The sequence below is a fragment of the Giraffa tippelskirchi genome, chromosome 3 (genome assembly GCF_054371585.1).
Source record: "Giraffa tippelskirchi isolate mGirTip1 chromosome 3, T2T-mGirTip1v1.2.pri, whole genome shotgun sequence".
Taxonomy (NCBI): Eukaryota; Metazoa; Chordata; class Mammalia; order Artiodactyla; family Giraffidae; genus Giraffa; species Giraffa tippelskirchi.
Genome location: NC_137277.1, coordinates 4,791,222 through 4,808,703, shown reverse-complemented (window position 1 = coordinate 4,808,703; position 17,482 = coordinate 4,791,222). Strand labels below are relative to the sequence as shown.

The 17,482-nt window shown below is 53.7% G+C and overlaps 1 protein-coding gene across 7 annotated transcripts in view; it reads left to right on the top strand.

Annotated features, from left to right (window-relative positions):
* The window catches only part of LOC145542457 (uncharacterized), a 209,578-nt gene that overhangs the window by 130,573 nt on the left and 61,523 nt on the right, over nt 1-17,482 (top strand). For 4 of the 7 annotated variants that reach the window (XR_014079863.1, XR_014079865.1, XR_014079862.1 and 1 more), the window contains exon 2: nt 1,432-1,522. The gene's annotated coding sequence lies outside the window, so the exon portion shown is untranslated. Of the gene's footprint in view, nt 1-426; nt 532-1,431; nt 1,523-5,909; nt 5,974-17,482 lie in introns of those variants that run through there. The other 3 variants (XR_014079869.1, XR_014079864.1, XR_014079867.1) reach the window with 3 other exon arrangements.

The window sequence follows — 17,482 nt, the reverse complement described above, 5'->3', positions numbered from 1 at the left end:
TTACCATTTCCTTCTGCAAGGGATCTTCCGACCCAAGGGTCGAACTCACATTTCTTGCATCTCCTGCATTGGCAGGGAGGTTCTTTACCACTTGCAACTGCCTGGGAAGTTGGTCATGAGATGAGTTCCTGGGTGTGGAGAGGAAGCCCGCCCAGCAAACATGTGCCCCCAGGATTGGGGGAGGGGTGCTGGAGCACTTAGGGACCCTGATCCGGTGGCTGCAGAGAACTGGCTCGGCCCTTGAACTCGGAAACTCTAGAAGCAAGTGAATGATCCAAGCCCCACTAGGATGTGTGTGCACCCAGTGAGGAACAAAACGCCACCCAAACAACGCTTTCTCTTGTGAGTGAAGGTTGCAGGTTTTCTGTTTCAAATCTGATGGTACTGTTTCCCCTTTTCTTTCTTCTCTCTGTTTTCATTTGCCAGCCTAAGGATCTCCAGTGATTTCTTTGAGCCTAATGATGGGGAAGCTGAGAATGGAGCTATTATTTTTAAACACCTTTTGAAATACTACTCTTCTTGGTTTCTGAAGTAAGTTGAACAGGGGTCGAATTTAAAGATTAAATATCTATTTTTTTTGCAGCAACAGCAACTACGCTGATAGCTGTGCCCATTTGCTCAGGAATTCTATGGATGGTGCGGAATTGCCTTGCTCTCTAGAAACCCACAAAGGAGTAAAATTAGTAAAAGCACAGCTAATATTTACCGAGTGCACATTAGGGGCCGGGCACAGGGCTAGGTGTTCCTTGTGTGTTATCTCTGAATATTATCTGAATGTTATCTCTGAATATCTCTGAATATTCACTGAATGTGAATCCAAACATACCATAAGATTGGAACATGTGAAAATTCAGAAATAGCATCACAGGAACCTTTGAGCAAAAGGCTCCCCAGCTCAGGACTGTGGCCACAGATTATCTTTGTAGAAAAGGTCAACTGTGGATTTAAAACCCAGTGCTCTGTGACAACCTGGAGGGGTGGGATGGGGTGGTTCGAGGTATGAGGAGGTTCAAGAGGGAGGGGATGTATCTGTACCTGTGGCTGGGTCATGTTGATGTTTGGCAGAAACCAACACAATATCGTCAAGCAATTATCCTCCGATGAAACATAAATAAATTTAAATGAAAAAATAAATTTCATCGTAATTTGAAAACAGTTACTATTGTGTCATACCCACTGTGTCTTAGTTTATTCTTTGTCGGGCTTATTATGCTGATAACCTACATTTCTTTGAAGGCTTTCTGTAGTTCGCCGCATACATGACGGATAGGAAATGGATTTCTCCCTTCGTTCTGATTCCACACAGTTTTATTCTTTATTGAGTCCCTAGAAACCCCTGTGTCCCTGGGAGACTATCTGGCATTTGTCTGAAGCTTGAAGTTGAGTGTCATGGTCCTGTTCCCTGGTGTAAATCTCCCCTTCTTTTTCCAGGTGAAATCAGAGGCTTGTGGCTGTCCTGAATAGATGCTTTGAACCAAGAAATCAGGACAAGATAAAAGGCGAGCTGCACCCCGAAATCAAGGTACGGCCGCAGCCCCGAAGCTCCTCTGGCTTTGGGGTTCTGCTCCTTTCATGTCATACCTGGTTGCCTGGGTATCCCTACATGCCTGGGTACCAGCCCTGGGTGGTGATTGGCAGGCAGGAGCCATCAGAGAAGGTCCCGAGACTCAGGCTGATGAATTCCAACAGTCGTCATGATGAATTCAGGCCAGGCTCTACTGTCACAGCTTTTACTGAGATGAACTCCCTCTCAGCTCCTACAAGCCAAGCCCATCAGTCGTGCTGCACCCAACCTGCAGGGGAGGAGACTGAGACCCCGTCCTTTTGCGCAGGCTGCACAGTTACTTATCAGGGGAGCAGGGATTCAAAGCCAGAGCCGGCACCAGTGCCCTGTGGCTCTGTCTATTCTGAGTGACAGTCAATTACCCCAGTCACCTGCTTCCCAGGTGGCGCTAGTGGTAGAGAACCCGCCTGCCAGTGCAGGAGACCTAAGAGACCCGTGTTCCATCCCTGGATCGGGAAGATCCCCTGGAGGAGGTCCTGGCAGCCCACTCCAGGATTCTTGCCTGGAGAGTCCCATGGACAGAGGAGCCTGGCAGGCTACAGTCCACGGGGTTGAAAAGAGTTGGATGCAAGTGAAGTGACTCAGCACACACACGCACTCCGAGACTGAACTGCTGCCACCCCCGCCTCTGTGCTCCCCCCACCGTCTCCCAGGTGCCCATCTGTGTGCCTCGCCTTCTCCAAACCCCCCGCCCAGAGGACCCCCTTGCCATGGTGGTCCCCACAGCTGGCGCACCCCTTACTTCCAGGACGTCACCGGGCCGCCCTGCCTCCCCCACTGGGGCCTGGAGGGCTTGTTTTCACGGACGCGGGTGACTTGTGTATCCCACCCCCTTTATCGCTGCTCGTCGTAGGATCTGCTCAGACGGGGTGCTCAGACGATGGTGTGGATTACCTGGCAGGAGCATGGGCCTGGGAGGGAGAGTCCGTGGCTTAAACTGTGCTTTAGCTGCCGTCTGGGCTCGGGTGACTGGCAGGCTGTGTGTGGGCGGTGGGGGGGGCAGGGTTAATGAGTGACTCCAGGGGATTTCCAGGTGAACTGTGGGCACGGCCTTTGAGAACAGAGCTCTCCGCCTTAGCCAGCCCTCTCCCTTCCCTTCCCTGGGTGATACTCACCGCCCCGCACCCCGGCCTGATGCCAGTTCATTCTATGAGAGGCACAGCCTCTCTGCCCCATTCTGATGGCAATGATGCCCTCGTTCATTCGTTCATTCATTTGTTCATTCATTCATTCACTCATTCATTCACCGAACAGATCGTTGTTGGGTGTCTGCTGTGTGGTGGGGCTGTTCTAGGCAGAGAATACAACCCTGCTCTCACAAAGCTTGCCTTCCAGTGCGGGGCTGCTGCTGCTGCTGCTAATTCGCTTTAGTCGTGTCCGACTCTTAGCGACCCCATGGACTGCAACCTACCAGGCTCCTCCGTCCATGGGATTTTCCAGGCAAGAGTACTGGAGTGGGGTGCCACTGCCTTCTCTGATATAAGAAGCAGCAGGCATAATAAATAAGTAGATTATCTAGTACAGAAGAAGGTGATGGCTATGCTATGCTATGCTATGCTAAGTCGCTTCAGTCGTGTCCGACTCTGTGCGACCCCATAGACGGCAGCTCACCAGGCTCTGCCGTCCCTAGGATTCTCCAGGCAAGAATACTGGAGTGGGTTGCCATTTCTTTCTCCAGTGCATGAAAGGGAAAAGTGAAAGTGAAGTCGCTCAGTCGTGTCCGACTCTTAGCGACCCCATGGACTGTAGCCTACCAGGCTCCTCCGTCCATGGGATTTTCCAGGCAAGAGTACTGGAGTGGGGTGCCATTGCCTTCTCCGAAAGTGATGGCATTGCAGGGTAAAAACAGAAATAGGGACCGTTTGAGTGTGCTGCTGGGGGCGGAGGGGAGGGCAGGTCGAGGCCTCGAATAGCGCGGATGCCTCACCGAGAAGCTGACGTCCGAGCACACACTTCGGGGAGCTGAGGCAGGAAGAGCCGTCTGCGGGCAGCAGCTCCATCAAGGCCAAAGCAGGAGTCGGCCTGGAGTCTGCGGACAGGAGTGTCGGTGCGGGCGGGGCTGAGTGCCCGGGGCTGGGGCCCAGACCGGGGGAGCCTGGGGGCGGGCGGGCATTCCCCCTGAGGGCGATGGGAGCGGAGGCAGGCTGGGAGTCCTCCCCCAGGGGCTGGCGTGGAAGCCTGGGGCTGCCAGGGGATGAGGGTGCAAGCCCCAGGGGCATCAAAGGTGCCTGCTCACTGCTGCACGCTCATATCCGCGGGGACCGCAGGGTGACGTTCATGGTAGGGAGGAGCTGAGGCCTCATGCCACTCCCAGGGGCTGTCTCAACAGCTGTGCCTACCTCACTCAGCAGAGGCCCTTGCGTTGGGGTTGGGACTTAGCACGGGGGTCAGATGCCCCTCATCTCTGGGGGGGATGAGTCCCAAGGGTCACTCGGGCAGGCCACAGACTGGGCAGCAGAGACTAGTAGTGACGGAGGAGAAATAAAGAAAACGGAAGAAATCCCAGGACTGGGATTGACCTACGTCAGTACACATGCCACTGATACTCTGGATAAGATATGTAACTAATGGGAACCTGCCGGAGAGCTCAGGGAACTGGAGTCGGTGCTCTCTGGTGACCTGGATGGGAAGGAGACCCAAAAACGAGGGCATAGGCTGTCTCTGGTGGCACAGTGGGTGTGTGTCCGCCTGCCAGTGCAGGGGCAGTGGGTTCCATCACTGGTCCTGGAACATACCACATGGGTCCTCATTGCTGGACGGCTTTGCTCTAGCTGCTGTGAGCCGGGCTCCTCTCTAGCCGCCACGCGGGGACTTCTCATTCTGGTGGCTTCTCTTGTTGCAGAGCTGAGGCTCTAGGGCTCACGGACTTCAGTCGCGGAGATGCCTGGGCTTAGTTGCTCTGCGACATGTGGAATCTTCCCGGATCAGGGATCGAACCTGTGTCCCTCTTCATGGGCAGGCAGATTCTTAACCACTGGACCACCGGGGAAGTCCCTGGGGACACTTTCTCACCCATCACCTTGGACTCGTTTACTTCCAGACCCAGTGGCCTGGGGAGGTGAAAGGAGATGGCCCAGTGGCCGGGTCTGTGGAGCAGTAGCCTCAGTCATATTAGAATATCACCCACTCGCATGGACTTAGCCGACTTCTTCTCAGCGAGCAGTCCGCTCACTGCCTCTGAGCCCCGGAGGCTCCTGCGTGAGCTCATTAGGAGGAAGAACTGTTTTTACAGATGAAAAATCTGATGCCCTGGGGGGAGGACAGGCTCTTTGCCTGGGTCCATCCATCATGTGTGTGTGTGTGGCGGGTGGTGGGAGAGGTGCTGATGCTGAAATGATAATTCCTGCCATAACTGTGATTGAGAGGGAAGCCAGGCGCTCGCAGAGAACTGAACAAGTCCCAGTTCTGAGCGGCCCTGGGGATGACCTCACCCGGGGGGACAGGAGCCATCCAGAGGACGCGGCGACGGAACTTCCCCTCGGGGCCCCAGTCTGAGTCACCGTGGCTCTGGTCCCTGCCTCGGGCTGTATCCCCGAGGCCTCCCACTTCACCCCGGGACATCGCGGTCCCCGGCCAGGCCTCATGACTCACGCGGTCCCCCGAGCCAGCCGCCAGGGGTGGAGTCTGTCCCTTCCCCTCTGGCATTGGTCCACTCCGGGCCAGGGATGCAGCTGCGATGTGCCGGACGTGTGTGTGGCGGGGAAATCACCTCGCACCCTTCACGGGTCAAGCCAAAGCCGCGGCGGCAACCAGTGGATCTCAGGATGCAGTTTGGAAAGTCCAGAGTGCTCTGTGGAGCACAGACAGCTTGCAGCCCGAGCTCTCAGAGCCGGAGCCCTCGGGGCGAGTCGAGCTAACCATACCTGAGAGGTGAGGGGTAAACAAGACTCCCCAACAGGGAGCCCCACTTTGGGGGCCCCCCATCTAGACGAACGAGTTCACCCAGAAGGCCAGCGGTGGGCAGGGTGTCGGGTTTCCCCCGCACACACCCAGAGCTCAGCCTCTCCTGTCCTCCTCCTCCTCCGTGGTTCTCATCTCCTAAGGATAGAAATGCTGTCATCTTTTCTCAGTCTGTCAGTCTCACACCTGCGGGCAGCCCTGGCCGGGAGACAGCCAGTCGCTGTCCAATTTGATGTCATCTCTGTTTACCGTCTGTTTTAGAAACCAGGTACTGGGAGGGACTTTTTGAGGATGAGAGAAAAAAAAAAAGTAAATCCCCAAGCTATTTCAGTGAGGTTTTTTTTTTCTTTTTTTTTAAAAAAAAACTGTAGTGTTTTATTTTCATAGTTTTCCTTTCCCCTCTTTAACTTTGTCTTTTTAACTACAAAAAAAAATTATCTTGCAGGAGAGACCATACATGAGTGGGGACAGAAAGATGACCCGGAGATGTATGAGTCTCTTTTCCCCGGGTGAGTGTTATCGGATGTCTTTCCGGCGAGTCTTCCTAAAGGGTTTACTCCAGACCCAGCGCAGGAGCCTGCCGCCAGAATCATGGCCTTGGTGGCCAGCGCTGCCTCCCACCTGGCATAGGACGTAGGAAGCATGTTAACAGCCACGGGACTCGGTTTTCATACCTTCAGTCCCCGTTATTCCCCAGAGGGAAGCTGACGTCGCCTCACGGTTTTGCCCTTTGGTTCATCAGTTGTGGAATTTTCCACTTCTAGTCTGTTTCCAAAGAGGGTCGGGAAGGTCGGAGAGGGCTGTTAAAGGTCAAAGGTGACGCCAGCCCCACCTGTCCTTGGGCCTGCATGGACATGTCGGGCTCTCCCTCCGGACTCCAGGTGGGTCGTGGTAGTGACTCGATGACCTGTCCGGGGCAGGGGCGGGGAGCGGGAGGGCTGCAGGCTGGGTGCCAGGGACGCTGTCTGCCCTGAACCGTGAGGGTCGGCCGCAGGGGGCCCCGCAGACCTGGGAAACAGGTGGTGCAGACAGACGGGCTTGCGTGTTCCTCGGCAGAGCTGGGAGAGCTTGTGCGAAGCTCCACTGACTCACTGTGCGGGAGACGACACAGGGGAAGTGAATCACCCTGGGCCCCGAGCGAGCGCTCCTCAGACCAGGCCGCCAGCACCTGTCTGGGGCGCGGTTAGCTATTCACGCAGCCAGTCAGGGTGTCATGGGAACCCGCCACTCGCCGGATCGCCGCGGGCCGCCCTGCTCAAGATCCCACACCGTCCGCTCCCTGCCTCCAGGCTCCTTTCCCGCCTGACCCCGCGTGCAGAAGAGGCCGTGGACCTCTTAGTCCTAGAGGCTCTCCTGAGGGGCCCCTCGGCGCGCAGATTCCACGGAGGACGAGGCGGGGTGAGGGGAAGCCACGACAGCCGGGGGATCGGCCCGAATCCGGGTATCCTGTGGGGCCCTGCCCGGCCTTCCCGCCCCGCCCGCGGCTGCCGCCTCCGGGGATCTGGTTGCCGGGCTAGGTCAGGCCTGCCGGGCATGGCTGCGGGTGCTGTGGGCGATGCGATCCAGCCGCCCCACAGAAGAGGACCTCTGCCGCCTCCCGGGGAGCCCCCTGACCCGGGGCCGTGACCTCGGGCCCAGCTGCCCTGTGACCCCAGAAGAGAGGGACTGTTGTTGCTGCGCTCTGCTCCGCAGCAGCCCACCCCGGCCAAGGCTGCTGGGGACAGCTTAGGGAAACGGGGTGATCCCGGGGCACATGGGGCTGCCCTAGCTTGTGAGTCCAACGAGGCAGTGAGGCGTTCGGATCAGCTCTGCTCTCTCCTCTTTCTCCGTGCCCAGAAAAGTACCCAGTGCCCAGCTTCTCCTCCCACGTCCCGAACGCATGCGTCAGGCTCTTAGGGGCAGCACTGCCTGGGCACAAGTTATGCCTGCCTCCCCCCACCGCCCCCAAAGGCAATGCCCTTCCCCTTCCGCCCTCAAGCAGGAGGACGGAGGTTGATGGAATGGGAAGAGGTGGGAATTTCAGTGAGTTGGGCTCCCAGCATCCAAGAAAGAAGCAGTGCCCATGCACAAGAGCCATCCCCTTGATGTCTGGCGCCACTCATGTAAAACCCTGGGCTTTCCAGGTGGTGGTGTGGTAAAGAACCCACCTGCCAATGCAGTCAACACGGGTTCCATCCCTGGGTCGGGAAGATCCCCTGGAGGAGGAAATGGCAACCCACTCCAGGACTCTTGCCTGGAGAACCCCATGGACAGAGGAGCCTGGTGGGCTGCAGTCTATGGGGTCGCAGAGAGTCGGACGTGACTGAGCGACTAAACAGCAAGAACGTGTAAAGTCCCAAAGTCCTGGTGGGCAGTACGGGGGGGCTGGGGTCGTCGTCGCCATGGGCTGTGGACGGAGCCCTGGGGCTTGTACTCGCTGGGTGGCCCTGAGTGAGTCACGGAGCGGCTCCAGCACAGTTTCCCCGACTGGGAAGTGGGGATCCTAACACCTGTCCTGCCTCCTTGACAGGGTTTGTGTGAGGCCGGCTGAGATCACCAAGCATGGGACAGGCTCCAGAGGTGGGGGGTGGGTGGGGTGAGGGCCACCCAGCTTGGGGTTGAGACACTGGGGTGCTTATAGTGATTAGCAGTGAGGCAGGGCCTGAGGCTGGTGCTCCCCTGGGAAGATGACTTTGCAGGCACCCACCTGTGACTTAGGAGCTCCTGGGGCCTCCCACAGCTGAACAGTCACCGCCCGGTGGACGTGCTTTGTCTGGGCTCCAGCCTCAACAGCCAGCCTGCCCTTGGCTGCTGCAGAAGGCTCCCTCCGCCTTCTCTGCCTTTCTCGGTGGGCAGGGCAGGAGCAAAAAGGGATCCCAGGGCCTTATCTCTTAGGTTTTCCCCGAGGGACCTTCTGACTGCACATTTAGAAAGTCTGGTGGCCCTGAATCCCCTTCTCAGGCCACATAGTCATTGGGGTGCTGATTTTTGGTGTCATATGATCTGTCCTGGTTTATCGCCAAAGAAGAGAGAGGCACATGGGATTATCAGACTGTATTCAGTGTACCAACGGGGTGCTTGGCAAATAGCTGTTGAATACACAGATCATCTAATTCTTAGTTTATGTTGCTTTGTAGTATTTCATGCATTCACTGAAAGGAGGACTGTTGAGATTGAAGAGGGCACCCCTGATGGGGCAATAAGCTTCCATTTAGTGCCTCTGCTACACCCAGTTCAGTTCAGTCGCTCAGTCGTGTCCGACACTTTGCGACTCCATGGACTGCAACACATCAGGCCTCCCTGTCCATCATCCGGAGTCTACTCAAACATGTGTCCATTGAGTCAATGGTGCATCCAACCATCTCATCCTCTGTCGCTCCCTTCTCCTCCCACCTTCAATCTTTCCCAGCATCAGGGTCTTTTCAAATGAGTCAATTCTTCGCATCAGGTGGCCAAAGTATTGGAGTTTCAGCTTGAACATCAGTCCTTCCAATGAATATTCAGGACTGATTTCCTTTAGGATGGACTGGTTGGATCTCCTTGCAGTCCAAGGGACTCTCAAGAGTCTTCTCCAACAACATGGTTCAAAAGCATCGATTCTTCGGCCCTCAGCTTTACTTATAGTCCAACTCTCACATCGATACATGACTACTGGAAAAACCATAGCTTTGACTAGACAGGCCTTTGTTGGAAAAGTAATGTCTCTGCTTTTTAATATGCTATCTAGGTTGGTCATAACTTTCCTTCCAAGGAGTAAGCATCTTTTAATTTCATGGCTGCAGTCACCATCTGCAGTGATTTTGGAGCCCCAAAAAATAAAGTCAGCCACTGTTTCTGCTGTTTCCCCATTTATTTGCCATGAAGTGATGGGATTGGATGCCATGATCTTAGTTTTCTGAATGTTGAGCTTTAAGCCAACTTTTTCACTCTCCTCTTTCACTTTCATCAAGAGGCTCTTCAGTTCTTCTTCACTTTCTGCCGTAAGGGCGGTGTCATCTGCATATCTGTGGTTATTGATATTTCTCCCAACAATCTTGATTCCAGCTTGTGCTTCATCCAGCCCAGCATTTCTCATGATGTACTCTGCACATAAGTTAAATAAGCAGGGTGACAACATACAGCTTTGACATACTCCTTTCCCGATTTGGAACCAGTCTGTTGTTCCATGTCCAGTTCTAACTGTTGCTTCCTAATTTCTCAAGAGGCAGGTCAGGTGGTCTGGTATTCCCATCTCTTGAAGAATTTTCCACAGTTTGTTGTGATCCACACAGTCAAAGGCTTTGGCATAGTCAATAAAGCAGAAATAGATGTTTTTCTGGAACTCTCTTGCTTTTTCAGTGATCCAGTGGATGTTGGCAATTTGCTCTCTGGTTCCTCTGCCTTTTCAAAATCCAGCTTGAACACCTGGAAGTTCACGGTTCACGTACTGTTGAAGCCTGGCTTGAAAAATTTGGGGCATTACTTTACTAGCGTGTGAGATGAGTGCAATTGTGCAGTAGTTTGAGCATTCTTTGGCATTGCCTTTCTTTGGGATTGGAATGAAAACTGACCTTTTCCAGTCCTGTGACCCCTGCTGAATTTTCCAAATTTGCTGGCATATTGAGTGCAGCCCTTTCACAGCATCATCTTTTAGGATTTGAAATAGCTCAACTGGAATTCCATCACCTCCACTGGTTTTGTTCATAGTGGTGCTTCTTAAGGCCCACTTGACTTCGCATTCCAGGATATCTAGACATCTCTAGGTGAGTGATCACACTATCGTGATTATCTGGGTCATGAAGATCTTTTTTGTATAGTTCTTCTGTCTATTCTTGACACCTTTTCTTAATATCTTCTGCTTCTGTTGTTAGGTCCATACCATTTCTGTCCTTTATTGAGCCCATCTTTGCATGAAATGTTCCCTTGGTATGTCTAATTTTCTTGAAGAGATCTCTATACCCAGTGCTGGGCTACATGGATTGGGTATAATCCTATTCTCCTAGCTCTTTTGACCAGCTAATCCCATCTCCTGTCCAAACCCAGAATCTCCTCTAAGTCTTCCCAGGGAGGTGTTTTCTGTGTGAACACTTCAACGATGGAGAATTTGATCTCTCCTAAAGCCAACCACTCTAACATTGGCAACTCCAATTGTTGGGAAGTTCCTTCATTTAGGGAGACTCCATCTGCTTCTAGATACTTCCAAAAGGGATTGACTTCTAGGTCCTACAAGAATCAAAGAAGAGGTACTGAGACTTGAAGAAGTGGACAGAGAAAGAAGTTGCAGACCACCTCTAGTGGGTTGAATAGTGTCCCCATGGAATTTCATGTCTGCCTAGAAAGTCTCATGGTCAGAGGAGCCTGGTGGGCTACAGTCCACGGAGTTGCAAAGAGTCGGAGATGACTTAGCACACACACATATACAATTTAGAACTTCAGGTGGGACCTTATTTAGAAATAGGGTCTTTGCAGATGTAATTAGTTAAGGATCCAACAGTAAGTCCTTAGGAGAGAAGAGAAAGGGAGACAGACACAGAGAAGAAGGCAATGTGAAGACAGAGGCAAGAATTGGGATGATGGGCTTCTGGGAGACCCAGGGATTGCCGGAAGTCACCAGAAGCCGGGAGAAAACTCTTTTTCTTCAAGGCCTCTAGAAGGCACCACCCTGTGGCCATCCTGACCTTGGACTTCTGGCCTCTGGAACCGTGAGAAGATAAATGTCTCTTGTTTTAAGCCACTTGTGTGTGGTATCAATAGATTGTAATAACAGCCTTGGGAAGCTAATACATCATCCAGCTGCAAAGAACAGCATCAGAGGATGGAGGCAGAGAGAAACATGCTTGGTGGGGGCCTGGAGGAAACAGACTTGAAGTGAAGGGCCAAGGGGAATGAGCTACCTGTAAGGGAGCTTCTTGCATTAGGGAGGAGCGTCTGTAGATGGGCCCATGTGTGGAGGGCCGTGACACCAGGCTGTGGCATATGTAAAGAAGAACCTCTTGGCCAGGAAACTTTAGAGCCCTGGATTCTCTGACTCTGTCTGATCTCTCTCTGATAAACCGTCTCCAGTTCCTCCATCTTCATTCGCAGAAAGGGATCAAACCATCCTTAACCCTCATACCACCCTACAAGTAGACATGTGACTGTTACAATGACAGAAGTAATAATAAGATGCTTACCAATTGTTGTTTTTGTTTAGTTACTAAGTCATGTCTGACTCTTTGTTACTCCCTGGACTGTAGCCCTCCAGGCTCCTCTGTCCATGGATTTTCCCAGGCAAGAATACTTCAGTGGGTTGCCATTCCCTTCTCCAGGGGATATTACTGATTGAGGAATCAAACCCACATCTCCTGAGTTGCAGGCAGATTCCTTACCACTGAGCCACCTGGGAAGCCATGCTCACCATTAGAAAAATGTATAAATGACAAGGGAAATATTTAGAATTCATACTCAGTTATATATTAACCCTTTATTATGAAATAATATTTCAGTATTTTTCTGGTAGCTATTTCATTCTAGGATTATGACATGGTTATTTTTGAACATTTTCAATGTTTCTTTTTTTTCTTTGCTGTGAAATAAGGCCCTGATGACAATTCTGGTAGCAAGAACTTTATTTATATCTGTACTAGTTTCCTGGGTCTGCTGTAACTAATTACCATCAACTTGGTGTTTGTTTGTTTGTTTTTAAATACGCACATTTATTCTCTTGCAGTTCTGGAGACCAGAAGTCTGAAATGAGTCTTAGGGGCTAAAATCTCGGGTTGTCGTCATCAAGGCTGGCTCCTTGAGGAGGTTCTGGGGGACAGGGAGGGATGAGGGGTGGGGGGCAGGAATGGTTCCGGCCTCTCGCAGCTTTTGGAGGCTGTTGGCACAGCTGGAGCTGCAGCCACATCACCCGACCCTTGACCTCTGTGATCCTGCCATGTCTTCCTGTCTGGAGTCACATGCTCCTCTGCTCCTCCCTTATGAGGACACCTGTGATTGCGTTTAGCGCTCACCTGGATAGTCCAAGGCCATCTCCCCTTTTTAACATCCTTAGTTTAATCCCGTCTGCACAGGCTCCTTTGCCACATAAGGTAACACTTATAGGATCCAGAGATTAGAATGTATCTGTGTTTTGGGGGAAGTGGGCATAAGGTGTTTCATAATTGACCTATTACCATATCCATGGGGCTTCCCTGGTGGCTCAGACAGTAAAGAATCCACCTGCAGTGCCAGAGAGTCGGGTTCAATCCCCTGTTCTGGGAGATCCCCTGGGGTAGGAAATGGTGGCCCACTCCAGTGTTCTTGCCTGGAGAATCCCATGGACAGAGGAGCCTGGCAGACAACAGTCCACAGGGTCACAAAGATTCAGACATGACTGAGCAACTAACACATCACAAAACTGTGTCCATGACTGTTATCTTTTTTTTTAAATAAGATTTTTATATGTGGGTCATTTTTTAAATCTGTATTAAATTTGTCACAGTATCAGTGTTGTTGCTCTATGTTCTGGTTTTCTGGCCGTGAGGCGTGTAGCATCATAGTTCCCCCACCAGGATTGAACCCTTACCCCCTACATTGGAACGCCAAGTCTTAATTAACCACTGGACCCCCAGGGCAGTCCCTCCATGACCGTTTTCTTATAATAAATTCCTGTAAGTGGAAGTAAAGGTTGAAAGGGCAAAACTTAGCATCGGATGAAATGTTTGGAGCAAAGCATTCAGAGTTAAATAGACTGAACTGGTGTCTTTTGACTGCTGTCCCTTTAAGAGCCCTTCTGGAGGCAGATCTGATGGGGAAGGGGGGCACTGAATAGGGGGTGGGAGGTGCGGCTGTGCATTGAAATCCCCCGTTACAGGAATCATTTAAAGTTAGCCTCTAGGAAGCTCAGGGCTAATGAGATAATTCCCATTAGGAGAGGAAGGAGGTGAAGGTGGCCTGACATCCGTTCTGTCTCTAATTTATGTGATTCACTGAGACCTCCCCCTCTCCCGCCCAGACCGCCCCCCCCTTTGGCGGGTTCCACTGTCCACCCTTGTCCTGCCAGCCGGGGCTCTGGATTCCGGCAAGTCCCACCGTGCCAAGGAACCTGGGAAGGTTGCCTTCCACCCAGACGAGGCGTTTGGGCTCTTTTCTGGGCAGTTAAGCCAGAGGATCTGGGCTTTACCCGTTTCTTCTCTTTTCCCAGAGCCTCACCCAGCTCCCCTCCACCTCCACCCCTGCCCAGCTGACCCGGATGAGGACTGGTGTCTCTGGGAGCAGAGAAAAGAGAAAAGCTTCCAACAGAATGCAGGCCGGCTCCAGGGGTGCTTGGAGGCCAGGCTGCCAAGATCCTGTTTGCTCCCCTCCCCTCCGTCCCTGTACTTTTAGAGGGAAGAGAGAGAGAAAAGAGAGAGAGAGAACTCGAAAGAGATCTTTCCTGTTTTGCTCCCCTGCCCACACTCGCGGTCGAAGCTCTCTCTGCAAACATGAAAATCCAGTTTGGGTCTTTAATTAGAAAAGTGTGAAGTAACCGAAGGTTCGGGTTCCTTCAGGTTCCATCAAACCCTGGAAAGACATCTGGGTCTTAGGAGAGGGAGACCCCGTCTCATCGCAGGCCTAGTGCCCTCAGACTTGGAGCTGGGGGGACATGCCGCCCCCATCCCCTGCCCAGGAAGGGTCTCTGGCGCGTGGAGGGAGGTGGGGCTCTTCCTCAGCCCTGGTTTCAGCCCTTCCTCCTCTCGTCCTCCCGAGGGAGGCCATGTGGTGGACTGTTGCGAGGCCGGGCCCGCTGCGCTATGTGGGTGGCCTGTCCTGTGAACCTGCGGCCTGACCTCCCAGCCCCTCCTGGAGCCCAGCTGCAGGCTTGGGTGGCAGCCTCGGCCCTCCGTGACCGTGGGGTGCAGAGACCCCGCTTCCTCATCCCCTCAGCGCCCGCGTCACACGCCGTGCGGGCTGGGCCGGGGCCGGGGCACACCAGACAAGAGTCGTGCGGACAGCCTTGCCGCTTGGGTTGGCTCTCCAGGCTGTGGCATCTCTAACGGGAATGAGATAGAGGCAGACAAACCAGGGGCTTGAGGAAGACAGCACACACGTGAAGAGCCTGAGAAACGCCGAGGAAAGATGTACGAGTTAAAGGCAGAGCGTGAGTACATTCACCCATCCATGCGCGTGTGCTCAGTCGTGTCCGACTCTGCGACCCCATGGACTGTAGTCCGCCAGGCTCCTCTGTCCGTGGGATTTTCCAGGCAAGAATCTTGGAGTGGGTTGCCATTTCCTTCTCCAGGGGATCTTCCCGACCTGGGGATCGATCGCAAGTCTCCTGTGTCTCCTGCTTTGCAGGCGGATTCTTTACCACTGAGCCATCAAGTGTGTGTACATTTCACGATTAAACAATGGCAACGCTGGGGTCCCCGGTGGCCTCAGCTGGGCTGGAATCAAGGGCGCAGCCCCTGGACTGTCCGTGGCCGTGCTCGCAGTGGGGCTGTCTTGGAAACGGCTCTTTATCACCCGCTCGTGACCCCTGGCTCCCTTGCCAGCTCCCTGCACGTGGAGTGCTCAGGCTTTTAGGGGCAGATGAGGGAGCGTGGAAAGAGGTAAGCGTCCCTCTCGATGCCAGAAACGACTTCACTGATTTTAAAAAAGGAGGGGAAAAGCAGTGATGGAAGATCAAGCTGGCGTTTCAAACGCCTCTCATGTCTGGTCCACACCAGGGATCTAACCAAGGCGTGCACTTCTTCTTCCACCCTTGAAAACGTGCTACCTGGATTCTTTCTTAAAAAATATTTATTTAGCTGCGCCAAGTCTCCGTTGCGGCTGTGGAATCTGTAGTTGCTGCGTGTGGGATCTAGTTCCCCAACCAGGCCCCCTGCATTGGGACTGCAGAGTCTTAGCCACTGGACCACCAGGGAAGTTCCGTAGACTCCTTCATAGAGACAACGCTATAGTGAAATACGGTAATAAAGACAAACACTACTTCCTGAGCCTCAGTCCTCATAACACCCCTACCGGGGAGGCAGGATGAGTGTAATTCCTGTTTTACAGGTGGGTTAGAGAGGATTGAGCTCAGGTGCCTGGGACTCTGAAAGTGAACCTTGATCTGACTCCATATCATTAAGTGAAGCTTCTCCAGGGGCATGTGCTTCCTGGAGTTCTCCCTGTTGGTGGGATTGAGGCCTTCTCAGGCACTAGTGCTAAAGAACCCGCCAGCCACCGCAGGAGATATAAGAGACGCACCGTTCAATCCGTGGGTCAGGAAGATCCCCTAGAGGAGGGCATGGTAACCCACTCCAGTCTTCTTCCCTGGAGAATCCCTATGGACAGGGGAGCCTGGTGGGCTGCAGCTCACAGGGATCGCAAAACAGTTGGATACGACTAAAGCAACTTAGCGCACAGGCCTGCCACTGAGCTGCAAGCGGTTCACTTGCTGGTTGCCCCCTCTGTTCCTTCATGTGCCTCGTCAGGGCTGCACACGGAGTGGGCACTCTGAACAGAAGGAACAGCCTGGCCGCCCCGTGCAGCTGCCAGACCCGCGTGGAGCCAAGGAAGGCTGGGGAGGCGCCCGGGCCGCCAGACCTGCCGTCCTTAAGCGCACGTGCACTTCCCCACCAGGCCGACGGGTGGTCCAGAGCCAGACTGGCTCAGAGGTCCCTCTGGGTCCTCCCGTGGGTGGATCCTGGGCCCTTGAACATCAGAGTAGACAGTAGAGTCCAACCAGGGACTTCAGGGCCCAAGAGTGGGGCCTGTCTGTCTAGGAACCGTCGGTCTCTCCCGCTCGAGGAAAGAGTGTAGTAAACACCCTGCTCTCTGGAACACCCCCTCCCTGGTGTGATTCATGGAGAGATCCCCAAGTAGGTGTCTCTCTGCCCCCAGGTCCCCAGCTTGCAGCAGGGCCAGGACACTCCGGGGCCCAGGCCCCTACTCTCTGTTGTTAAACGGGCCACCTGGAAAAGCGAGAGAGCAGAAGGCCCTTGTGATTGGCCGTTAGGCGGCCCCCGAGCGACATACTGGGTGATAGATAAGCAGATGACTGAGCCAGTCTGGGACTGGGGTCCCAGTTATCTTAAAGTCCATCTTTGGGAACAATCCCCTGCGGATAAACAAGAGATCCGGGTCGGCCGGTTCGGAAGGGTCTTTGATCCACCTAGAAGTTAATGCTTTTCCGTGGAGAACCACAGAGCGGCCCCACCCAGGGCCACGGAGATAACAGGCGGGTGCAATCACCCACCAGCGGCCTCTTGATAATGCCCGGTTTTATTGAGGTCTGGTTTTCACCCAATGAGAACACATCCGGCGAGCATCAAAGGGACACCGCGTCACCTTGTGCAAAGAATCCCTCAGGGGTGTGCGTGTGGGGAAGGGTGTGTGCGTGGCTGTGTGTGTACACGGCTGCCCGTTGGCAGTTAGCTTCCTAGAGATCAGAGGCCAGCAGCCCCGTGGGGGCTGTTCCCTTGTTGTTCTGGCCGGTCCGGCTCCTAAGATGTCTCTGCCGGTGTTGACTTAGCATCTTATGTGGAAGAGCTGCCCCGTGTTGTTTGGTCCTGGGCTCTGCGTTACAGGGGCTGTCTGATGAGAATTTTAAGGGAGAGGTGTGATGGATGCTCACAGAGGACGAAGCTTCTTCGTTTGGGAGTCGCGGACCTGCTCCTCTGTTGTTGCTCTGAGGTGTTCTCACTGCATGAATCAAACCCCAGGGATGCAGGGCTCACCTGGAAGAGTGAAAGAAACAGGGCGTGGGGAGGGCGGGAGAATACCCGGGGTGTAGAAGGGCTTGTCTTTGCAGGGGTGGAGGTGATGAACGCAGTGGTTGAGTGTGGTCCTGCAGGAAAGGGCGTCTCCCTGCCCGCCCCTGGGCAATACCTCTTGGCCCCCTCAGATTCCACCCGGGCAGGCAGGCTGCTGGGCCTCATGAGTGGACCCCTGGAGACAGAGGCAGAGAAACACCACCCTGCAAGTGGAACATCTGGAAGCTTCCTAAAGCTTATTTGTCAACGGGTTTGCAAGAGTCGGGACATGAGCACACGAGGGTTACAAGCTGGAGGGAACCCAGAGGTTCTAGTTCAGTTCACTTCAGCCGCTCTAGTGAAGAGTGAGATGCATTCC